Below are 22,419 nucleotides of genomic sequence, written 5' to 3' on the forward strand. Positions count from 1 at the left end.
GAAAAGGGGGCCGGCCTGCTTGCCGAGAGAGTCGAGGCGCGGGAAAGTGCACGGAGGGAGCACGGGAACGGGGAGGGGGAGAGAGAGAGACACAGAGACACACAGATGGACGAGAGACGAGACCGGAGAGGAAGGAGCTCCGGTCCACCTCGCTTGCTTGCTAGCTACGTCTGTCTTTTCACCGCTGAGAGAAGGTAGTGCACCGTTCCCGGAGGCGCTGCAATACCGGGCCGATGCGTGGAGAGGACGGAGCAAGCTCCTGATCCAGCTCCCTGTTCCAAAAATCCGTTTAATATGTGGTCCCCCGATGGGGGACGTATCAGATATTAAACTGATAAGAACAGATACTACACTTGATCTTAGCCAAAAGGCCGAGAAGCGATGCCCGACGCCGGCCTTGGGCGGGCGCGCGGGCGTCCGGCTGGCGCGCAGCGGCGCAGGCCGACGCCTCTGGAGCCCGGTCCGCACGCGGCTGCCGGCCGCCCGGACTCCGCTCTCCCCCTCTCTTGCCTGCCTGCTTGCTCGCCTGCCTGCCCGCCAGTCCCGGGCGGGGGCCCTGCTCTTTGATCTCCTGTCAACGGCCCGACAACGACCGCAGCCGCGGGGGGCGCCAGCCGGCCGGCCTCCTTAGCTTAGGCCCCTCCCACCAGCAGCAGCCGTGCCGAGTGAGCTGCAAGCGAAAGCGGACCGTCGGCACCTGCGGGCAGAGGCAAGGGGCAGCGCTCTCTCGGGAGGGACGGGGACACACACACACCTGCCTGCCTGCCGAAAAAAAGAAAGAAAAGGTGTATATACTAAGTTTTTTGGAGGGAAAACGGCCGGCTGTCGAAAGGGGCCCGCCTGCAAGGACGGGGACACACACACACACACACACACACACACACACACACACACACACACACACACAAGCCACGCCTGCCTCCCTGGAAAAAGGAGGAAAAAACTAAGTTTTTTGGAGGGAAAACGCACGGGAGCCGAAAAGGGGGCCGGCCTGCTTGCCGAGAGAGTCGAGGCGCGGGAAAGTGCACGGAGGGAGCACGGGAACGGGGAGGGGGAGAGAGAGAGACACAGAGACACACAGATGGACGAGAGACGAGACCGGAGAGGAAGGAGCTCCGGTCCACCTCGCTTGCTTGCTAGCTACGTCTGTCTTTTCACCGCTGAGAGAAGGTAGTGCACCGTTCCCGGAGGCGCTGCAATACCGGGCCGATGCGTGGAGAGGACGGAGCAAGCTCCTGATCCAGCTCCCTGTTCCAAAAATCCGTTTAATATGTGGTCCCCCGATGGGGGACGTATCAGATATTAAACTGATAAGAACAGATACTACACTTGATCTTAGCCAAAAGGCCGAGAAGCGATGCCCGACGCCGGCCTTGGGCGGGCGCGCGGGCGTCCGGCTGGCGCGCAGCGGCGCAGGCCGACGCCTCTGGAGCCCGGTCCGCACGCGGCTGCCGGCCGCCCGGACTCCGCTCTCCCCCTCTCTTGCCTGCCTGCTTGCTCGCCTGCCTGCCCGCCAGTCCCGGGCGGGGGCCCTGCTCTTTGATCTCCTGTCAACGGCCCGACAACGACCGCAGCCGCGGGGGGCGCCAGCCGGCCGGCCTCCTTAGCTTAGGCCCCTCCCACCAGCAGCAGCCGTGCCGAGTGAGCTGCAAGCGAAAGCGGACCGTCGGCACCTGCGGGCAGAGGCAAGGGGCAGCGCTCTCTCGGGAGGGACGGGGACACACACACACCTGCCTGCCTGCCGAAAAAAAGAAAGAAAAGGTGTATATACTAAGTTTTTTGGAGGGAAAACGGCCGGCTGTCGAAAGGGGCCCGCCTGCAAGGACGGGGACACACACACACACACACACACACACACACACACACACACACACACACACACAAGCCACGCCTGCCTCCCTGGAAAAAGGAGGAAAAAACTAAGTTTTTTGGAGGGAAAACGCACGGGAGCCGAAAAGGGGGCCGGCCTGCTTGCCGAGAGAGTCGAGGCGCGGGAAAGTGCACGGAGGGAGCACGGGAACGGGGAGGGGGAGAGAGAGAGACACAGAGACACACAGATGGACGAGAGACGAGACCGGAGAGGAAGGAGCTCCGGTCCACCTCGCTTGCTTGCTAGCTACGTCTGTCTTTTCACCGCTGAGAGAAGGTAGTGCACCGTTCCCGGAGGCGCTGCAATACCGGGCCGATGCGTGGAGAGGACGGAGCAAGCTCCTGATCCAGCTCCCTGTTCCAAAAATCCGTTTAATATGTGGTCCCCCGATGGGGGACGTATCAGATATTAAACTGATAAGAACAGATACTACACTTGATCTTAGCCAAAAGGCCGAGAAGCGATGCCCGACGCCGGCCTTGGGCGGGCGCGCGGGCGTCCGGCTGGCGCGCAGCGGCGCAGGCCGACGCCTCTGGAGCCCGGTCCGCACGCGGCTGCCGGCCGCCCGGACTCCGCTCTCCCCCTCTCTTGCCTGCCTGCTTGCTCGCCTGCCTGCCCGCCAGTCCCGGGCGGGGGCCCTGCTCTTTGATCTCCTGTCAACGGCCCGACAACGACCGCAGCCGCGGGGGGCGCCAGCCGGCCGGCCTCCTTAGCTTAGGCCCCTCCCACCAGCAGCAGCCGTGCCGAGTGAGCTGCAAGCGAAAGCGGACCGTCGGCACCTGCGGGCAGAGGCAAGGGGCAGCGCTCTCTCGGGAGGGACGGGGACACACACACACCTGCCTGCCTGCCGAAAAAAAGAAAGAAAAGGTGTATATACTAAGTTTTTTGGAGGGAAAACGGCCGGCTGTCGAAAGGGGCCCGCCTGCAAGGACGGGGACACACACACACACACACACACACACACACACACACACACACACACACACACAAGCCACGCCTGCCTCCCTGGAAAAAGGAGGAAAAAACTAAGTTTTTTGGAGGGAAAACGCACGGGAGCCGAAAAGGGGGCCGGCCTGCTTGCCGAGAGAGTCGAGGCGCGGGAAAGTGCACGGAGGGAGCACGGGAACGGGGAGGGGGAGAGAGAGAGACACAGAGACACACAGATGGACGAGAGACGAGACCGGAGAGGAAGGAGCTCCGGTCCACCTCGCTTGCTTGCTAGCTACGTCTGTCTTTTCACCGCTGAGAGAAGGTAGTGCACCGTTCCCGGAGGCGCTGCAATACCGGGCCGATGCGTGGAGAGGACGGAGCAAGCTCCTGATCCAGCTCCCTGTTCCAAAAATCCGTTTAATATGTGGTCCCCCGATGGGGGACGTATCAGATATTAAACTGATAAGAACAGATACTACACTTGATCTTAGCCAAAAGGCCGAGAAGCGATGCCCGACGCCGGCCTTGGGCGGGCGCGCGGGCGTCCGGCTGGCGCGCAGCGGCGCAGGCCGACGCCTCTGGAGCCCGGTCCGCACGCGGCTGCCGGCCGCCCGGACTCCGCTCTCCCCCTCTCTTGCCTGCCTGCTTGCTCGCCTGCCTGCCCGCCAGTCCCGGGCGGGGGCCCTGCTCTTTGATCTCCTGTCAACGGCCCGACAACGACCGCAGCCGCGGGGGGCGCCAGCCGGCCGGCCTCCTTAGCTTAGGCCCCTCCCACCAGCAGCAGCCGTGCCGAGTGAGCTGCAAGCGAAAGCGGACCGTCGGCACCTGCGGGCAGAGGCAAGGGGCAGCGCTCTCTCGGGAGGGACGGGGACACACACACACCTGCCTGCCTGCCGAAAAAAAGAAAGAAAAGGTGTATATACTAAGTTTTTTGGAGGGAAAACGGCCGGCTGTCGAAAGGGGCCCGCCTGCAAGGACGGGGACACACACACACACACACACACACACACACACACACACACACACACACACACAAGCCACGCCTGCCTCCCTGGAAAAAGGAGGAAAAAACTAAGTTTTTTGGAGGGAAAACGCACGGGAGCCGAAAAGGGGGCCGGCCTGCTTGCCGAGAGAGTCGAGGCGCGGGAAAGTGCACGGAGGGAGCACGGGAACGGGGAGGGGGAGAGAGAGAGACACAGAGACACACAGATGGACGAGAGACGAGACCGGAGAGGAAGGAGCTCCGGTCCACCTCGCTTGCTTGCTAGCTACGTCTGTCTTTTCACCGCTGAGAGAAGGTAGTGCACCGTTCCCGGAGGCGCTGCAATACCGGGCCGATGCGTGGAGAGGACGGAGCAAGCTCCTGATCCAGCTCCCTGTTCCAAAAATCCGTTTAATATGTGGTCCCCCGATGGGGGACGTATCAGATATTAAACTGATAAGAACAGATACTACACTTGATCTTAGCCAAAAGGCCGAGAAGCGATGCCCGACGCCGGCCTTGGGCGGGCGCGCGGGCGTCCGGCTGGCGCGCAGCGGCGCAGGCCGACGCCTCTGGAGCCCGGTCCGCACGCGGCTGCCGGCCGCCCGGACTCCGCTCTCCCCCTCTCTTGCCTGCCTGCTTGCTCGCCTGCCTGCCCGCCAGTCCCGGGCGGGGGCCCTGCTCTTTGATCTCCTGTCAACGGCCCGACAACGACCGCAGCCGCGGGGGGCGCCAGCCGGCCGGCCTCCTTAGCTTAGGCCCCTCCCACCAGCAGCAGCCGTGCCGAGTGAGCTGCAAGCGAAAGCGGACCGTCGGCACCTGCGGGCAGAGGCAAGGGGCAGCGCTCTCTCGGGAGGGACGGGGACACACACACACCTGCCTGCCTGCCGAAAAAAAGAAAGAAAAGGTGTATATACTAAGTTTTTTGGAGGGAAAACGGCCGGCTGTCGAAAGGGGCCCGCCTGCAAGGACGGGGACACACACACACACACACACACACACACACACACACACACACACACACACACAAGCCACGCCTGCCTCCCTGGAAAAAGGAGGAAAAAACTAAGTTTTTTGGAGGGAAAACGCACGGGAGCCGAAAAGGGGGCCGGCCTGCTTGCCGAGAGAGTCGAGGCGCGGGAAAGTGCACGGAGGGAGCACGGGAACGGGGAGGGGGAGAGAGAGAGACACAGAGACACACAGATGGACGAGAGACGAGACCGGAGAGGAAGGAGCTCCGGTCCACCTCGCTTGCTTGCTAGCTACGTCTGTCTTTTCACCGCTGAGAGAAGGTAGTGCACCGTTCCCGGAGGCGCTGCAATACCGGGCCGATGCGTGGAGAGGACGGAGCAAGCTCCTGATCCAGCTCCCTGTTCCAAAAATCCGTTTAATATGTGGTCCCCCGATGGGGGACGTATCAGATATTAAACTGATAAGAACAGATACTACACTTGATCTTAGCCAAAAGGCCGAGAAGCGATGCCCGACGCCGGCCTTGGGCGGGCGCGCGGGCGTCCGGCTGGCGCGCAGCGGCGCAGGCCGACGCCTCTGGAGCCCGGTCCGCACGCGGCTGCCGGCCGCCCGGACTCCGCTCTCCCCCTCTCTTGCCTGCCTGCTTGCTCGCCTGCCTGCCCGCCAGTCCCGGGCGGGGGCCCTGCTCTTTGATCTCCTGTCAACGGCCCGACAACGACCGCAGCCGCGGGGGGCGCCAGCCGGCCGGCCTCCTTAGCTTAGGCCCCTCCCACCAGCAGCAGCCGTGCCGAGTGAGCTGCAAGCGAAAGCGGACCGTCGGCACCTGCGGGCAGAGGCAAGGGGCAGCGCTCTCTCGGGAGGGACGGGGACACACACACACCTGCCTGCCTGCCGAAAAAAAGAAAGAAAAGGTGTATATACTAAGTTTTTTGGAGGGAAAACGGCCGGCTGTCGAAAGGGGCCCGCCTGCAAGGACGGGGACACACACACACACACACACACACACACACACACACACACACACACACACACAAGCCACGCCTGCCTCCCTGGAAAAAGGAGGAAAAAACTAAGTTTTTTGGAGGGAAAACGCACGGGAGCCGAAAAGGGGGCCGGCCTGCTTGCCGAGAGAGTCGAGGCGCGGGAAAGTGCACGGAGGGAGCACGGGAACGGGGAGGGGGAGAGAGAGAGACACAGAGACACACAGATGGACGAGAGACGAGACCGGAGAGGAAGGAGCTCCGGTCCACCTCGCTTGCTTGCTAGCTACGTCTGTCTTTTCACCGCTGAGAGAAGGTAGTGCACCGTTCCCGGAGGCGCTGCAATACCGGGCCGATGCGTGGAGAGGACGGAGCAAGCTCCTGATCCAGCTCCCTGTTCCAAAAATCCGTTTAATATGTGGTCCCCCGATGGGGGACGTATCAGATATTAAACTGATAAGAACAGATACTACACTTGATCTTAGCCAAAAGGCCGAGAAGCGATGCCCGACGCCGGCCTTGGGCGGGCGCGCGGGCGTCCGGCTGGCGCGCAGCGGCGCAGGCCGACGCCTCTGGAGCCCGGTCCGCACGCGGCTGCCGGCCGCCCGGACTCCGCTCTCCCCCTCTCTTGCCTGCCTGCTTGCTCGCCTGCCTGCCCGCCAGTCCCGGGCGGGGGCCCTGCTCTTTGATCTCCTGTCAACGGCCCGACAACGACCGCAGCCGCGGGGGGCGCCAGCCGGCCGGCCTCCTTAGCTTAGGCCCCTCCCACCAGCAGCAGCCGTGCCGAGTGAGCTGCAAGCGAAAGCGGACCGTCGGCACCTGCGGGCAGAGGCAAGGGGCAGCGCTCTCTCGGGAGGGACGGGGACACACACACACCTGCCTGCCTGCCGAAAAAAAGAAAGAAAAGGTGTATATACTAAGTTTTTTGGAGGGAAAACGGCCGGCTGTCGAAAGGGGCCCGCCTGCAAGGACGGGGACACACACACACACACACACACACACACACACACACACACACACACACACACAAGCCACGCCTGCCTCCCTGGAAAAAGGAGGAAAAAACTAAGTTTTTTGGAGGGAAAACGCACGGGAGCCGAAAAGGGGGCCGGCCTGCTTGCCGAGAGAGTCGAGGCGCGGGAAAGTGCACGGAGGGAGCACGGGAACGGGGAGGGGGAGAGAGAGAGACACAGAGACACACAGATGGACGAGAGACGAGACCGGAGAGGAAGGAGCTCCGGTCCACCTCGCTTGCTTGCTAGCTACGTCTGTCTTTTCACCGCTGAGAGAAGGTAGTGCACCGTTCCCGGAGGCGCTGCAATACCGGGCCGATGCGTGGAGAGGACGGAGCAAGCTCCTGATCCAGCTCCCTGTTCCAAAAATCCGTTTAATATGTGGTCCCCCGATGGGGGACGTATCAGATATTAAACTGATAAGAACAGATACTACACTTGATCTTAGCCAAAAGGCCGAGAAGCGATGCCCGACGCCGGCCTTGGGCGGGCGCGCGGGCGTCCGGCTGGCGCGCAGCGGCGCAGGCCGACGCCTCTGGAGCCCGGTCCGCACGCGGCTGCCGGCCGCCCGGACTCCGCTCTCCCCCTCTCTTGCCTGCCTGCTTGCTCGCCTGCCTGCCCGCCAGTCCCGGGCGGGGGCCCTGCTCTTTGATCTCCTGTCAACGGCCCGACAACGACCGCAGCCGCGGGGGGCGCCAGCCGGCCGGCCTCCTTAGCTTAGGCCCCTCCCACCAGCAGCAGCCGTGCCGAGTGAGCTGCAAGCGAAAGCGGACCGTCGGCACCTGCGGGCAGAGGCAAGGGGCAGCGCTCTCTCGGGAGGGACGGGGACACACACACACCTGCCTGCCTGCCGAAAAAAAGAAAGAAAAGGTGTATATACTAAGTTTTTTGGAGGGAAAACGGCCGGCTGTCGAAAGGGGCCCGCCTGCAAGGACGGGGCACACACACACACACACACACACACACACACACACACACACACACACACACACAAGCCACGCCTGCCTCCCTGGAAAAAGGAGGAAAAAACTAAGTTTTTTGGAGGGAAAACGCACGGGAGCCGAAAAGGGGGCCGGCCTGCTTGCCGAGAGAGTCGAGGCGCGGGAAAGTGCACGGAGGGAGCACGGGAACGGGGAGGGGGAGAGAGAGAGACACAGAGACACACAGATGGACGAGAGACGAGACCGGAGAGGAAGGAGCTCCGGTCCACCTCGCTTGCTTGCTAGCTACGTCTGTCTTTTCACCGCTGAGAGAAGGTAGTGCACCGTTCCCGGAGGCGCTGCAATACCGGGCCGATGCGTGGAGAGGACGGAGCAAGCTCCTGATCCAGCTCCCTGTTCCAAAAATCCGTTTAATATGTGGTCCCCCGATGGGGGACGTATCAGATATTAAACTGATAAGAACAGATACTACACTTGATCTTAGCCAAAAGGCCGAGAAGCGATGCCCGACGCCGGCCTTGGGCGGGCGCGCGGGCGTCCGGCTGGCGCGCAGCGGCGCAGGCCGACGCCTCTGGAGCCCGGTCCGCACGCGGCTGCCGGCCGCCCGGACTCCGCTCTCCCCCTCTCTTGCCTGCCTGCTTGCTCGCCTGCCTGCCCGCCAGTCCCGGGCGGGGGCCCTGCTCTTTGATCTCCTGTCAACGGCCCGACAACGACCGCAGCCGCGGGGGGCGCCAGCCGGCCGGCCTCCTTAGCTTAGGCCCCTCCCACCAGCAGCAGCCGTGCCGAGTGAGCTGCAAGCGAAAGCGGACCGTCGGCACCTGCGGGCAGAGGCAAGGGGCAGCGCTCTCTCGGGAGGGACGGGGACACACACACACCTGCCTGCCTGCCGAAAAAAAGAAAGAAAAGGTGTATATACTAAGTTTTTTGGAGGGAAAACGGCCGGCTGTCGAAAGGGGCCCGCCTGCAAGGACGGGGACACACACACACACACACACACACACACACACACACACACACACACACACACAAGCCACGCCTGCCTCCCTGGAAAAAGGAGGAAAAAACTAAGTTTTTTGGAGGGAAAACGCACGGGAGCCGAAAAGGGGGCCGGCCTGCTTGCCGAGAGAGTCGAGGCGCGGGAAAGTGCACGGAGGGAGCACGGGAACGGGGAGGGGGAGAGAGAGAGACACAGAGACACACAGATGGACGAGAGACGAGACCGGAGAGGAAGGAGCTCCGGTCCACCTCGCTTGCTTGCTAGCTACGTCTGTCTTTTCACCGCTGAGAGAAGGTAGTGCACCGTTCCCGGAGGCGCTGCAATACCGGGCCGATGCGTGGAGAGGACGGAGCAAGCTCCTGATCCAGCTCCCTGTTCCAAAAATCCGTTTAATATGTGGTCCCCCGATGGGGGACGTATCAGATATTAAACTGATAAGAACAGATACTACACTTGATCTTAGCCAAAAGGCCGAGAAGCGATGCCCGACGCCGGCCTTGGGCGGGCGCGCGGGCGTCCGGCTGGCGCGCAGCGGCGCAGGCCGACGCCTCTGGAGCCCGGTCCGCACGCGGCTGCCGGCCGCCCGGACTCCGCTCTCCCCCTCTCTTGCCTGCCTGCTTGCTCGCCTGCCTGCCCGCCAGTCCCGGGCGGGGGCCCTGCTCTTTGATCTCCTGTCAACGGCCCGACAACGACCGCAGCCGCGGGGGGCGCCAGCCGGCCGGCCTCCTTAGCTTAGGCCCCTCCCACCAGCAGCAGCCGTGCCGAGTGAGCTGCAAGCGAAAGCGGACCGTCGGCACCTGCGGGCAGAGGCAAGGGGCAGCGCTCTCTCGGGAGGGACGGGGACACACACACACCTGCCTGCCTGCCGAAAAAAAGAAAGAAAAGGTGTATATACTAAGTTTTTTGGAGGGAAAACGGCCGGCTGTCGAAAGGGGCCCGCCTGCAAGGACGGGGACACACACACACACACACACACACACACACACACACACACACACACACACACAAGCCACGCCTGCCTCCCTGGAAAAAGGAGGAAAAAACTAAGTTTTTTGGAGGGAAAACGCACGGGAGCCGAAAAGGGGGCCGGCCTGCTTGCCGAGAGAGTCGAGGCGCGGGAAAGTGCACGGAGGGAGCACGGGAACGGGGAGGGGGAGAGAGAGAGACACAGAGACACACAGATGGACGAGAGACGAGACCGGAGAGGAAGGAGCTCCGGTCCACCTCGCTTGCTTGCTAGCTACGTCTGTCTTTTCACCGCTGAGAGAAGGTAGTGCACCGTTCCCGGAGGCGCTGCAATACCGGGCCGATGCGTGGAGAGGACGGAGCAAGCTCCTGATCCAGCTCCCTGTTCCAAAAATCCGTTTAATATGTGGTCCCCCGATGGGGGACGTATCAGATATTAAACTGATAAGAACAGATACTACACTTGATCTTAGCCAAAAGGCCGAGAAGCGATGCCCGACGCCGGCCTTGGGCGGGCGCGCGGGCGTCCGGCTGGCGCGCAGCGGCGCAGGCCGACGCCTCTGGAGCCCGGTCCGCACGCGGCTGCCGGCCGCCCGGACTCCGCTCTCCCCCTCTCTTGCCTGCCTGCTTGCTCGCCTGCCTGCCCGCCAGTCCCGGGCGGGGGCCCTGCTCTTTGATCTCCTGTCAACGGCCCGACAACGACCGCAGCCGCGGGGGGCGCCAGCCGGCCGGCCTCCTTAGCTTAGGCCCCTCCCACCAGCAGCAGCCGTGCCGAGTGAGCTGCAAGCGAAAGCGGACCGTCGGCACCTGCGGGCAGAGGCAAGGGGCAGCGCTCTCTCGGGAGGGACGGGGACACACACACACCTGCCTGCCTGCCGAAAAAAAGAAAGAAAAGGTGTATATACTAAGTTTTTTGGAGGGAAAACGGCCGGCTGTCGAAAGGGGCCCGCCTGCAAGGACGGGGACACACACACACACACACACACACACACACACACACACACACACACACACACAAGCCACGCCTGCCTCCCTGGAAAAAGGAGGAAAAAACTAAGTTTTTTGGAGGGAAAACGCACGGGAGCCGAAAAGGGGGCCGGCCTGCTTGCCGAGAGAGTCGAGGCGCGGGAAAGTGCACGGAGGGAGCACGGGAACGGGGAGGGGGAGAGAGAGAGACACAGAGACACACAGATGGACGAGAGACGAGACCGGAGAGGAAGGAGCTCCGGTCCACCTCGCTTGCTTGCTAGCTACGTCTGTCTTTTCACCGCTGAGAGAAGGTAGTGCACCGTTCCCGGAGGCGCTGCAATACCGGGCCGATGCGTGGAGAGGACGGAGCAAGCTCCTGATCCAGCTCCCTGTTCCAAAAATCCGTTTAATATGTGGTCCCCCGATGGGGGACGTATCAGATATTAAACTGATAAGAACAGATACTACACTTGATCTTAGCCAAAAGGCCGAGAAGCGATGCCCGACGCCGGCCTTGGGCGGGCGCGCGCGGGCGTCCGGCTGGCGCGCAGCGGCGCAGGCCGACGCCTCTGGAGCCCGGTCCGCACGCGGCTGCCGGCCGCCCGGACTCCGCTCTCCCCCTCTCTTGCCTGCCTGCTTGCTCGCCTGCCTGCCCGCCAGTCCCGGGCGGGGGCCCTGCTCTTTGATCTCCTGTCAACGGCCCGACAACGACCGCAGCCGCGGGGGGCGCCAGCCGGCCGGCCTCCTTAGCTTAGGCCCCTCCCACCAGCAGCAGCCGTGCCGAGTGAGCTGCAAGCGAAAGCGGACCGTCGGCACCTGCGGGCAGAGGCAAGGGGCAGCGCTCTCTCGGGAGGGACGGGGACACACACACACCTGCCTGCCTGCCGAAAAAAAGAAAGAAAAGGTGTATATACTAAGTTTTTTGGAGGGAAAACGGCCGGCTGTCGAAAGGGGCCCGCCTGCAAGGACGGGGACACACACACACACACACACACACACACACACACACACACACACACACACACAAGCCACGCCTGCCTCCCTGGAAAAAGGAGGAAAAAACTAAGTTTTTTGGAGGGAAAACGCACGGGAGCCGAAAAGGGGGCCGGCCTGCTTGCCGAGAGAGTCGAGGCGCGGGAAAGTGCACGGAGGGAGCACGGGAACGGGGAGGGGGAGAGAGAGAGACACAGAGACACACAGATGGACGAGAGACGAGACCGGAGAGGAAGGAGCTCCGGTCCACCTCGCTTGCTTGCTAGCTACGTCTGTCTTTTCACCGCTGAGAGAAGGTAGTGCACCGTTCCCGGAGGCGCTGCAATACCGGGCCGATGCGTGGAGAGGACGGAGCAAGCTCCTGATCCAGCTCCCTGTTCCAAAAATCCGTTTAATATGTGGTCCCCCGATGGGGGACGTATCAGATATTAAACTGATAAGAACAGATACTACACTTGATCTTAGCCAAAAGGCCGAGAAGCGATGCCCGACGCCGGCCTTGGGCGGGCGCGCGGGCGTCCGGCTGGCGCGCAGCGGCGCAGGCCGACGCCTCTGGAGCCCGGTCCGCACGCGGCTGCCGGCCGCCCGGACTCCGCTCTCCCCCTCTCTTGCCTGCCTGCTTGCTCGCCTGCCTGCCCGCCAGTCCCGGGCGGGGGCCCTGCTCTTTGATCTCCTGTCAACGGCCCGACAACGACCGCAGCCGCGGGGGGCGCCAGCCGGCCGGCCTCCTTAGCTTAGGCCCCTCCCACCAGCAGCAGCCGTGCCGAGTGAGCTGCAAGCGAAAGCGGACCGTCGGCACCTGCGGGCAGAGGCAAGGGGCAGCGCTCTCTCGGGAGGGACGGGGACACACACACACCTGCCTGCCTGCCGAAAAAAAGAAAGAAAAGGTGTATATACTAAGTTTTTTGGAGGGAAAACGGCCGGCTGTCGAAAGGGGCCCGCCTGCAAGGACGGGGACACACACACACACACACACACACACACACACACACACACACACACACACACAAGCCACGCCTGCCTCCCTGGAAAAAGGAGGAAAAAACTAAGTTTTTTGGAGGGAAAACGCACGGGAGCCGAAAAGGGGGCCGGCCTGCTTGCCGAGAGAGTCGAGGCGCGGGAAAGTGCACGGAGGGAGCACGGGAACGGGGAGGGGGAGAGAGAGAGACACAGAGACACACAGATGGACGAGAGACGAGACCGGAGAGGAAGGAGCTCCGGTCCACCTCGCTTGCTTGCTAGCTACGTCTGTCTTTTCACCGCTGAGAGAAGGTAGTGCACCGTTCCCGGAGGCGCTGCAATACCGGGCCGATGCGTGGAGAGGACGGAGCAAGCTCCTGATCCAGCTCCCTGTTCCAAAAATCCGTTTAATATGTGGTCCCCCGATGGGGGACGTATCAGATATTAAACTGATAAGAACAGATACTACACTTGATCTTAGCCAAAAGGCCGAGAAGCGATGCCCGACGCCGGCCTTGGGCGGGCGCGCGGGCGTCCGGCTGGCGCGCAGCGGCGCAGGCCGACGCCTCTGGAGCCCGGTCCGCACGCGGCTGCCGGCCGCCCGGACTCCGCTCTCCCCCTCTCTTGCCTGCCTGCTTGCTCGCCTGCCTGCCCGCCAGTCCCGGGCGGGGGCCCTGCTCTTTGATCTCCTGTCAACGGCCCGACAACGACCGCAGCCGCGGGGGGCGCCAGCCGGCCGGCCTCCTTAGCTTAGGCCCCTCCCACCAGCAGCAGCCGTGCCGAGTGAGCTGCAAGCGAAAGCGGACCGTCGGCACCTGCGGGCAGAGGCAAGGGGCAGCGCTCTCTCGGGAGGGACGGGGACACACACACACCTGCCTGCCTGCCGAAAAAAAGAAAGAAAAGGTGTATATACTAAGTTTTTTGGAGGGAAAACGGCCGGCTGTCGAAAGGGGCCCGCCTGCAAGGACGGGGACACACACACACACACACACACACACACACACACACACACACACACACACACACAAGCCACGCCTGCCTCCCTGGAAAAAGGAGGAAAAAACTAAGTTTTTTGGAGGGAAAACGCACGGGAGCCGAAAAGGGGGCCGGCCTGCTTGCCGAGAGAGTCGAGGCGCGGGAAAGTGCACGGAGGGAGCACGGGAACGGGGAGGGGGAGAGAGAGAGACACAGAGACACACAGATGGACGAGAGACGAGACCGGAGAGGAAGGAGCTCCGGTCCACCTCGCTTGCTTGCTAGCTACGTCTGTCTTTTCACCGCTGAGAGAAGGTAGTGCACCGTTCCCGGAGGCGCTGCAATACCGGGCCGATGCGTGGAGAGGACGGAGCAAGCTCCTGATCCAGCTCCCTGTTCCAAAAATCCGTTTAATATGTGGTCCCCCGATGGGGGACGTATCAGATATTAAACTGATAAGAACAGATACTACACTTGATCTTAGCCAAAAGGCCGAGAAGCGATGCCCGACGCCGGCCTTGGGCGGGCGCGCGGGCGTCCGGCTGGCGCGCAGCGGCGCAGGCCGACGCCTCTGGAGCCCGGTCCGCACGCGGCTGCCGGCCGCCCGGACTCCGCTCTCCCCCTCTCTTGCCTGCCTGCTTGCTCGCCTGCCTGCCCGCCAGTCCCGGGCGGGGGCCCTGCTCTTTGATCTCCTGTCAACGGCCCGACAACGACCGCAGCCGCGGGGGGCGCCAGCCGGCCGGCCTCCTTAGCTTAGGCCCCTCCCACCAGCAGCAGCCGTGCCGAGTGAGCTGCAAGCGAAAGCGGACCGTCGGCACCTGCGGGCAGAGGCAAGGGGCAGCGCTCTCTCGGGAGGGACGGGGACACACACACACCTGCCTGCCTGCCGAAAAAAAGAAAGAAAAGGTGTATATACTAAGTTTTTTGGAGGGAAAACGGCCGGCTGTCGAAAGGGGCCCGCCTGCAAGGACGGGGACACACACACACACACACACACACACACACACACACACACACACACACACACAAGCCACGCCTGCCTCCCTGGAAAAAGGAGGAAAAAACTAAGTTTTTTGGAGGGAAAACGCACGGGAGCCGAAAAGGGGGCCGGCCTGCTTGCCGAGAGAGTCGAGGCGCGGGAAAGTGCACGGAGGGAGCACGGGAACGGGGAGGGGGAGAGAGAGAGACACAGAGACACACAGATGGACGAGAGACGAGACCGGAGAGGAAGGAGCTCCGGTCCACCTCGCTTGCTTGCTAGCTACGTCTGTCTTTTCACCGCTGAGAGAAGGTAGTGCACCGTTCCCGGAGGCGCTGCAATACCGGGCCGATGCGTGGAGAGGACGGAGCAAGCTCCTGATCCAGCTCCCTGTTCCAAAAATCCGTTTAATATGTGGTCCCCCGATGGGGGACGTATCAGATATTAAACTGATAAGAACAGATACTACACTTGATCTTAGCCAAAAGGCCGAGAAGCGATGCCCGACGCCGGCCTTGGGCGGGCGCGCGGGCGTCCGGCTGGCGCGCAGCGGCGCAGGCCGACGCCTCTGGAGCCCGGTCCGCACGCGGCTGCCGGCCGCCCGGACTCCGCTCTCCCCCTCTCTTGCCTGCCTGCTTGCTCGCCTGCCTGCCCGCCAGTCCCGGGCGGGGGCCCTGCTCTTTGATCTCCTGTCAACGGCCCGACAACGACCGCAGCCGCGGGGGGCGCCAGCCGGCCGGCCTCCTTAGCTTAGGCCCCTCCCACCAGCAGCAGCCGTGCCGAGTGAGCTGCAAGCGAAAGCGGACCGTCGGCACCTGCGGGCAGAGGCAAGGGGCAGCGCTCTCTCGGGAGGGACGGGGACACACACACACCTGCCTGCCTGCCGAAAAAAAGAAAGAAAAGGTGTATATACTAAGTTTTTTGGAGGGAAAACGGCCGGCTGTCGAAAGGGGCCCGCCTGCAAGGACGGGGACACACACACACACACACACACACACACACACACACACACACACACACACACAAGCCACGCCTGCCTCCCTGGAAAAAGGAGGAAAAAACTAAGTTTTTTGGAGGGAAAACGCACGGGAGCCGAAAAGGGGGCCGGCCTGCTTGCCGAGAGAGTCGAGGCGCGGGAAAGTGCACGGAGGGAGCACGGGAACGGGGAGGGGGAGAGAGAGAGACACAGAGACACACAGATGGACGAGAGACGAGACCGGAGAGGAAGGAGCTCCGGTCCACCTCGCTTGCTTGCTAGCTACGTCTGTCTTTTCACCGCTGAGAGAAGGTAGTGCACCGTTCCCGGAGGCGCTGCAATACCGGGCCGATGCGTGGAGAGGACGGAGCAAGCTCCTGATCCAGCTCCCTGTTCCAAAAATCCGTTTAATATGTGGTCCCCCGATGGGGGACGTATCAGATATTAAACTGATAAGAACAGATACTACACTTGATCTTAGCCAAAAGGCCGAGAAGCGATGCCCGACGCCGGCCTTGGGCGGGCGCGCGGGCGTCCGGCTGGCGCGCAGCGGCGCAGGCCGACGCCTCTGGAGCCCGGTCCGCACGCGGCTGCCGGCCGCCCGGACTCCGCTCTCCCCCTCTCTTGCCTGCCTGCTTGCTCGCCTGCCTGCCCGCCAGTCCCGGGCGGGGGCCCTGCTCTTTGATCTCCTGTCAACGGCCCGACAACGACCGCAGCCGCGGGGGGCGCCAGCCGGCCGGCCTCCTTAGCTTAGGCCCCTCCCACCAGCAGCAGCCGTGCCGAGTGAGCTGCAAGCGAAAGCGGACCGTCGGCACCTGCGGGCAGAGGCAAGGGGCAGCGCTCTCTCGGGAGGGACGGGGACACACACACACCTGCCTGCCTGCCGAAAAAAAGAAAGAAAAGGTGTATATACTAAGTTTTTTGGAGGGAAAACGGCCGGCTGTCGAAAGGGGCCCGCCTGCAAGGACGGGGACACACACACACACACACACACACACACACACACACACACACACACACACACAAGCCACGCCTGCCTCCCTGGAAAAAGGAGGAAAAAACTAAGTTTTTTGGAGGGAAAACGCACGGGAGCCGAAAAGGGGGCCGGCCTGCTTGCCGAGAGAGTCGAGGCGCGGGAAAGTGCACGGAGGGAGCACGGGAACGGGGAGGGGGAGAGAGAGAGACACAGAGACACACAGATGGACGAGAGACGAGACCGGAGAGGAAGGAGCTCCGGTCCACCTCGCTTGCTTGCTAGCTACGTCTGTCTTTTCACCGCTGAGAGAAGGTAGTGCACCGTTCCCGGAGGCGCTGCAATACCGGGCCGATGCGTGGAGAGGACGGAGCAAGCTCCTGATCCAGCTCCCTGTTCCAAAAATCCGTTTAATATGTGGTCCCCCGATGGGGGACGTATCAGATATTAAACTGATAAGAACAGATACTACACTTGATCTTAGCCAAAAGGCCGAGAAGCGATGCCCGACGCCGGCCTTGGGCGGGCGCGCGGGCGTCCGGCTGGCGCGCAGCGGCGCAGGCCGACGCCTGGAGCCCGGTCCGCACGCGGCTGCCGGCCGCCCGGACTCCGCTCTCCCCCTCTCTTGCCTGCCTGCTTGCTCGCCTGCCTGCCCGCCAGTCCCGGGCGGGGGCCCTGCTCTTTGATCTCCTGTCAACGGCCCGACAACGACCGCAGCCGCGGGGGGCGCCAGCCGGCCGGCCTCCTTAGCTTAGGCCCCTCCCACCAGCAGCAGCCGTGCCGAGTGAGCTGCAAGCGAAAGCGGACCGTCGGCACCTGCGGGCAGAGGCAAGGGGCAGCGCTCTCTCGGGAGGGACGGGGACACACACACACCTGCCTGCCTGCCGAAAAAAAGAAAGAAAAGGTGTATATACTAAGTTTTTTGGAGGGAAAACGGCCGGCTGTCGAAAGGGGCCCGCCTGCAAGGACGGGGACACACACACACACACACACACACACACACACACACACACACACACACACACAGCCACGCCTGCCTCCCTGGAAAAAGGAGGAAAAAACTAAGTTTTTTGGAGGGAAAACGCACGGGAGCCGAAAAGGGGGCCGGCCTGCTTGCCGAGAGAGTCGAGGCGCGGGAAAGTGCACGGAGGGAGCACGGGAACGGGGAGGGGGAGAGAGAGAGACACAGAGACACACAGATGGACGAGAGACGAGACCGGAGAGGAAGGAGCTCCGGTCCACCTCGCTTGCTTGCTAGCTACGTCTGTCTTTTCACCGCTGAGAGAAGGTAGTGCACCGTTCCCGGAGGCGCTGCAATACCGGGCCGATGCGTGGAGAGGACGGAGCAAGCTCCTGATCCAGCTCCCTGTTCCAAAAATCCGTTTAATATGTGGTCCCCCGATGGGGGACGTATCAGATATTAAACTGATAAGAACAGATACTACACTTGATCTTAGCCAAAAGGCCGAGAAGCGATGCCCGACGCCGGCCTTGGGCGGGCGCGCGGGCGTCCGGCTGGCGCGCAGCGGCGCAGGCCGACGCCTCTGGAGCCCGGTCCGCACGCGGCTGCCGGCCGCCCGGACTCCGCTCTCCCCCTCTCTTGCCTGCCTGCTTGCTCGCCTGCCTGCCCGCCAGTCCCGGGCGGGGGCCCTGCTCTTTGATCTCCTGTCAACGGCCCGACAACGACCGCAGCCGCGGGGGGCGCCAGCCGGCCGGCCTCCTTAGCTTAGGCCCCTCCCACCAGCAGCAGCCGTGCCGAGTGAGCTGCAAGCGAAAGCGGACCGTCGGCACCTGCGGGCAGAGGCAAGGGGCAGCGCTCTCTCGGGAGGGACGGGGACACACACACACCTGCCTGCCTGCCGAAAAAAAGAAAGAAAAGGTGTATATACTAAGTTTTTTGGAGGGAAAACGGCCGGCTGTCGAAAGGGGCCCGCCTGCAAGGACGGGGACACACACACACACACACACACACACACACACACACACACACACACACACACAAGCCACGCCTGCCTCCCTGGAAAAAGGAGGAAAAAACTAAGTTTTTTGGAGGGAAAACGCACGGGAGCCGAAAAGGGGGCCGGCCTGCTTGCCGAGAGAGTCGAGGCGCGGGAAAGTGCACGGAGGGAGCACGGGAACGGGGAGGGGGAGAGAGAGAGACACAGAGACACACAGATGGACGAGAGACGAGACCGGAGAGGAAGGAGCTCCGGTCCACCTCGCTTGCTTGCTAGCTACGTCTGTCTTTTCACCGCTGAGAGAAGGTAGTGCACCGTTCCCGGAGGCGCTGCAATACCGGGCCGATGCGTGGAGAGGACGGAGCAAGCTCCTGATCCAGCTCCCTGTTCCAAAAATCCGTTTAATATGTGGTCCCCCGATGGGGGACGTATCAGATATTAAACTGATAAGAACAGATACTACACTTGATCTTAGCCAAAAGGCCGAGAAGCGATGCCCGACGCCGGCCTTGGGCGGGCGCGCGGGCGTCCGGCTGGCGCGCAGCGGCGCAGGCCGACGCCTCTGGAGCCCGGTCCGCACGCGGCTGCCGGCCGCCCGGACTCCGCTCTCCCCCTCTCTTGCCTGCCTGCTTGCTCGCCTGCCTGCCCGCCAGTCCCGGGCGGGGGCCCTGCTCTTTGATCTCCTGTCAACGGCCCGACAACGACCGCAGCCGCGGGGGGCGCCAGCCGGCCGGCCTCCTTAGCTTAGGCCCCTCCCACCAGCAGCAGCCGTGCCGAGTGAGCTGCAAGCGAAAGCGGACCGTCGGCACCTGCGGGCAGAGGCAAGGGGCAGCGCTCTCTCGGGAGGGACGGGGACACACACACACCTGCCTGCCTGCCGAAAAAAAGAAAGAAAAGGTGTATAACTAAGTTTTTTGGAGGGAAAACGGCCGGCTGTCGAAAGGGGCCCGCCTGCAAGGACGGGGACACACACACACACACACACACACACACACACACACACACACACACACACACAAGCCACGCCTGCCTCCCTGGAAAAAGGAGGAAAAAACTAAGTTTTTTGGAGGGAAAACGCACGGGAGCCGAAAAGGGGGCCGGCCTGCTTGCCGAGAGAGTCGAGGCGCGGGAAAGTGCACGGAGGGAGCACGGGAACGGGGAGGGGGAGAGAGAGAGACACAGAGACACACAGATGGACGAGAGACGAGACCGGAGAGGAAGGAGCTCCGGTCCACCTCGCTTGCTTGCTAGCTACGTCTGTCTTTTCACCGCTGAGAGAAGGTAGTGCACCGTTCCCGGAGGCGCTGCAATACCGGGCCGATGCGTGGAGAGGACGGAGCAAGCTCCTGATCCAGCTCCCTGTTCCAAAAATCCGTTTAATATGTGGTCCCCCGATGGGGGACGTATCAGATATTAAACTGATAAGAACAGATACTACACTTGATCTTAGCCAAAAGGCCGAGAAGCGATGCCCGACGCCGGCCTTGGGCGGGCGCGCGGGCGTCCGGCTGGCGCGCAGCGGCGCAGGCCGACGCCTCTGGAGCCCGGTCCGCACGCGGCTGCCGGCCGCCCGGACTCCGCTCTCCCCCTCTCTTGCCTGCCTGCTTGCTCGCCTGCCTGCCCGCCAGTCCCGGGCGGGGGCCCTGCTCTTTGATCTCCTGTCAACGGCCCGACAACGACCGCAGCCGCGGGGGGCGCCAGCCGGCCGGCCTCCTTAGCTTAGGCCCCTCCCACCAGCAGCAGCCGTGCCGAGTGAGCTGCAAGCGAAAGCGGACCGTCGGCACCTGCGGGCAGAGGCAAGGGGCAGCGCTCTCTCGGGAGGGACGGGGACACACACACACCTGCCTGCCTGCCGAAAAAAAGAAAGAAAAGGTGTATATACTAAGTTTTTTGGAGGGAAAACGGCCGGCTGTCGAAAGGGGCCCGCCTGCAAGGACGGGGACACACACACACACACACACACACACACACACACACACACACACACACACACAAGCCACGCCTGCCTCCCTGGAAAAAGGAGGAAAAAACTAAGTTTTTTGGAGGGAAAACGCACGGGAGCCGAAAAGGGGGCCGGCCTGCTTGCCGAGAGAGTCGAGGCGCGGGAAAGTGCACGGAGGGAGCACGGGAACGGGGAGGGGGAGAGAGAGAGACACAGAGACACACAGATGGACGAGAGACGAGACCGGAGAGGAAGGAGCTCCGGTCCACCTCGCTTGCTTGCTAGCTACGTCTGTCTTTTCACCGCTGAGAGAAGGTAGTGCACCGTTCCCGGAGGCGCTGCAATACCGGGCCGATGCGTGGAGAGGACGGAGCAAGCTCCTGATCCAGCTCCCTGTTCCAAAAATCCGTTTAATATGTGGTCCCCCGATGGGGGACGTATCAGATATTAAACTGATAAGAACAGATACTACACTTGATCTTAGCCAAAAGGCCGAGAAGCGATGCCCGACGCCGGCCTTGGGCGGGCGCGCGGGCGTCCGGCTGGCGCGCAGCGGCGCAGGCCGACGCCTCTGGAGCCCGGTCCGCACGCGGCTGCCGGCCGCCCGGACTCCGCTCTCCCCCTCTCTTGCCTGCCTGCTTGCTCGCCTGCCTGCCCGCCAGTCCCGGGCGGGGGCCCTGCTCTTTGATCTCCTGTCAACGGCCCGACAACGACCGCAGCCGCGGGGGGCGCCAGCCGGCCGGCCTCCTTAGCTTAGGCCCCTCCCACCAGCAGCAGCCGTGCCGAGTGAGCTGCAAGCGAAAGCGGACCGTCGGCACCTGCGGGCAGAGGCAAGGGGCAGCGCTCTCTCGGGAGGGACGGGGACACACACACACCTGCCTGCCTGCCGAAAAAAAGAAAGAAAAGGTGTATATACTAAGTTTTTTGGAGGGAAAACGGCCGGCTGTCGAAAGGGGCCCGCCTGCAAGGACGGGGACACACACACACACACACACACACACACACACACACACACACACACACACACAAGCCACGCCTGCCTCCCTGGAAAAAGGAGGAAAAAACTAAGTTTTTTGGAGGGAAAACGCACGGGAGCCGAAAAGGGGGCCGGCCTGCTTGCCGAGAGAGTCGAGGCGCGGGAAAGTGCACGGAGGGAGCACGGGAACGGGGAGGGGGAGAGAGAGAGACACAGAGACACACAGATGGACGAGAGACGAGACCGGAGAGGAAGGAGCTCCGGTCCACCTCGCTTGCTTGCTAGCTACGTCTGTCTTTTCACCGCTGAGAGAAGGTAGTGCACCGTTCCCGGAGGCGCTGCAATACCGGGCCGATGCGTGGAGAGGACGGAGCAAGCTCCTGATCCAGCTCCCTGTTCCAAAAATCCGTTTAATATGTGGTCCCCCGATGGGGGACGTATCAGATATTAAACTGATAAGAACAGATACTACACTTGATCTTAGCCAAAAGGCCGAGAAGCGATGCCCGACGCCGGCCTTGGGCGGGCGCGCGGGCGTCCGGCTGGCGCGCAGCGGCGCAGGCCGACGCCTCTGGAGCCCGGTCCGCACGCGGCTGCCGGCCGCCCGGACTCCGCTCTCCCCCTCTCTTGCCTGCCTGCTTGCTCGCCTGCCTGCCCGCCAGTCCCGGGCGGGGGCCCTGCTCTTTGATCTCCTGTCAACGGCCCGACAACGACCGCAGCCGCGGGGGGCGCCAGCCGGCCGGCCTCCTTAGCTTAGGCCCCTCCCACCAGCAGCAGCCGTGCCGAGTGAGCTGCAAGCGAAAGCGGACCGTCGGCACCTGCGGGCAGAGGCAAGGGGCAGCGCTCTCTCGGGAGGGACGGGGACACACACACACCTGCCTGCCTGCCGAAAAAAAGAAAGAAAAGGTGTATATACTAAGTTTTTTGGAGGGAAAACGGCCGGCTGTCGAAAGGGGCCCGCCTGCAAGGACGGGGACACACACACACACACACACACACACACACACACACACACACACACACACAAGCCACGCCTGCCTCCCTGGAAAAAGGAGGAAAAAACTAAG

The 22,419-nt window shown here is 62.8% G+C and overlaps 23 non-coding genes across 23 annotated transcripts; all 23 read right to left on the reverse strand.

The window, feature by feature from the left end:
- Positions 1–192: 192 nt before the first annotated feature.
- Positions 193–383, reverse strand: LOC148805625 (U2 spliceosomal RNA). Its single transcript, XR_016090012.1, has one exon. It is a non-coding gene; the product is annotated as a U2 spliceosomal RNA (small nuclear RNA).
- A 785-nt stretch (positions 384–1,168) lies between these two features.
- On the reverse strand, positions 1,169–1,359 carry LOC148805626 (U2 spliceosomal RNA). Its single transcript, XR_016090122.1, has one exon. It is a non-coding gene; the product is annotated as a U2 spliceosomal RNA (small nuclear RNA).
- A 785-nt stretch (positions 1,360–2,144) lies between these two features.
- Positions 2,145–2,335, reverse strand: LOC148805627 (U2 spliceosomal RNA). The gene has a single exon (XR_016090138.1). It is a non-coding gene; the product is annotated as a U2 spliceosomal RNA (small nuclear RNA).
- A 785-nt stretch (positions 2,336–3,120) lies between these two features.
- On the reverse strand, positions 3,121–3,311 carry LOC148805628 (U2 spliceosomal RNA). Its single transcript, XR_016090149.1, has one exon. It is a non-coding gene; the product is annotated as a U2 spliceosomal RNA (small nuclear RNA).
- A 785-nt stretch (positions 3,312–4,096) lies between these two features.
- LOC148805629 (U2 spliceosomal RNA) lies at positions 4,097–4,287 on the reverse strand. The gene has a single exon (XR_016090160.1). It is a non-coding gene; the product is annotated as a U2 spliceosomal RNA (small nuclear RNA).
- Positions 4,288–5,072: 785 nt separating this feature from the next.
- On the reverse strand, positions 5,073–5,263 carry LOC148805630 (U2 spliceosomal RNA). Its single transcript, XR_016090018.1, has one exon. It is a non-coding gene; the product is annotated as a U2 spliceosomal RNA (small nuclear RNA).
- A 785-nt stretch (positions 5,264–6,048) lies between these two features.
- LOC148805631 (U2 spliceosomal RNA) lies at positions 6,049–6,239 on the reverse strand. Its single transcript, XR_016090029.1, has one exon. It is a non-coding gene; the product is annotated as a U2 spliceosomal RNA (small nuclear RNA).
- A 785-nt stretch (positions 6,240–7,024) lies between these two features.
- Positions 7,025–7,215, reverse strand: LOC148805632 (U2 spliceosomal RNA). Its single transcript, XR_016090040.1, has one exon. It is a non-coding gene; the product is annotated as a U2 spliceosomal RNA (small nuclear RNA).
- Positions 7,216–8,001: 786 nt separating this feature from the next.
- On the reverse strand, positions 8,002–8,192 carry LOC148805633 (U2 spliceosomal RNA). Its single transcript, XR_016090051.1, has one exon. It is a non-coding gene; the product is annotated as a U2 spliceosomal RNA (small nuclear RNA).
- Positions 8,193–8,977: 785 nt separating this feature from the next.
- LOC148805634 (U2 spliceosomal RNA) lies at positions 8,978–9,168 on the reverse strand. The gene has a single exon (XR_016090062.1). It is a non-coding gene; the product is annotated as a U2 spliceosomal RNA (small nuclear RNA).
- A 785-nt stretch (positions 9,169–9,953) lies between these two features.
- Positions 9,954–10,144, reverse strand: LOC148805635 (U2 spliceosomal RNA). The gene has a single exon (XR_016090073.1). It is a non-coding gene; the product is annotated as a U2 spliceosomal RNA (small nuclear RNA).
- Positions 10,145–10,929: 785 nt separating this feature from the next.
- Positions 10,930–11,120, reverse strand: LOC148805636 (U2 spliceosomal RNA). The gene has a single exon (XR_016090084.1). It is a non-coding gene; the product is annotated as a U2 spliceosomal RNA (small nuclear RNA).
- Positions 11,121–11,907: 787 nt separating this feature from the next.
- LOC148805637 (U2 spliceosomal RNA) lies at positions 11,908–12,098 on the reverse strand. Its single transcript, XR_016090095.1, has one exon. It is a non-coding gene; the product is annotated as a U2 spliceosomal RNA (small nuclear RNA).
- Positions 12,099–12,883: 785 nt separating this feature from the next.
- LOC148805638 (U2 spliceosomal RNA) lies at positions 12,884–13,074 on the reverse strand. Its single transcript, XR_016090106.1, has one exon. It is a non-coding gene; the product is annotated as a U2 spliceosomal RNA (small nuclear RNA).
- Positions 13,075–13,861: 787 nt separating this feature from the next.
- LOC148805639 (U2 spliceosomal RNA) lies at positions 13,862–14,052 on the reverse strand. Its single transcript, XR_016090117.1, has one exon. It is a non-coding gene; the product is annotated as a U2 spliceosomal RNA (small nuclear RNA).
- A 785-nt stretch (positions 14,053–14,837) lies between these two features.
- Positions 14,838–15,028, reverse strand: LOC148805640 (U2 spliceosomal RNA). The gene has a single exon (XR_016090128.1). It is a non-coding gene; the product is annotated as a U2 spliceosomal RNA (small nuclear RNA).
- Positions 15,029–15,813: 785 nt separating this feature from the next.
- Positions 15,814–16,004, reverse strand: LOC148805641 (U2 spliceosomal RNA). The gene has a single exon (XR_016090129.1). It is a non-coding gene; the product is annotated as a U2 spliceosomal RNA (small nuclear RNA).
- Positions 16,005–16,789: 785 nt separating this feature from the next.
- Positions 16,790–16,980, reverse strand: LOC148805642 (U2 spliceosomal RNA). The gene has a single exon (XR_016090130.1). It is a non-coding gene; the product is annotated as a U2 spliceosomal RNA (small nuclear RNA).
- A 782-nt stretch (positions 16,981–17,762) lies between these two features.
- LOC148805643 (U2 spliceosomal RNA) lies at positions 17,763–17,953 on the reverse strand. Its single transcript, XR_016090131.1, has one exon. It is a non-coding gene; the product is annotated as a U2 spliceosomal RNA (small nuclear RNA).
- A 785-nt stretch (positions 17,954–18,738) lies between these two features.
- LOC148805644 (U2 spliceosomal RNA) lies at positions 18,739–18,929 on the reverse strand. The gene has a single exon (XR_016090132.1). It is a non-coding gene; the product is annotated as a U2 spliceosomal RNA (small nuclear RNA).
- A 784-nt stretch (positions 18,930–19,713) lies between these two features.
- On the reverse strand, positions 19,714–19,904 carry LOC148805645 (U2 spliceosomal RNA). The gene has a single exon (XR_016090133.1). It is a non-coding gene; the product is annotated as a U2 spliceosomal RNA (small nuclear RNA).
- Positions 19,905–20,689: 785 nt separating this feature from the next.
- On the reverse strand, positions 20,690–20,880 carry LOC148805646 (U2 spliceosomal RNA). Its single transcript, XR_016090134.1, has one exon. It is a non-coding gene; the product is annotated as a U2 spliceosomal RNA (small nuclear RNA).
- A 785-nt stretch (positions 20,881–21,665) lies between these two features.
- LOC148805647 (U2 spliceosomal RNA) lies at positions 21,666–21,856 on the reverse strand. The gene has a single exon (XR_016090135.1). It is a non-coding gene; the product is annotated as a U2 spliceosomal RNA (small nuclear RNA).
- Between the last annotated feature and the right edge of the window lie 563 nt (positions 21,857–22,419).

The sequence above is a fragment of the Atractosteus spatula genome, unplaced genomic scaffold (genome assembly GCF_055471065.1).
Source record: "Atractosteus spatula isolate fAtrSpa1 unplaced genomic scaffold, fAtrSpa1.hap1 Scaffold_67, whole genome shotgun sequence".
In the NCBI taxonomy this organism is placed as follows: Eukaryota; Metazoa; Chordata; class Actinopteri; order Semionotiformes; family Lepisosteidae; genus Atractosteus; species Atractosteus spatula.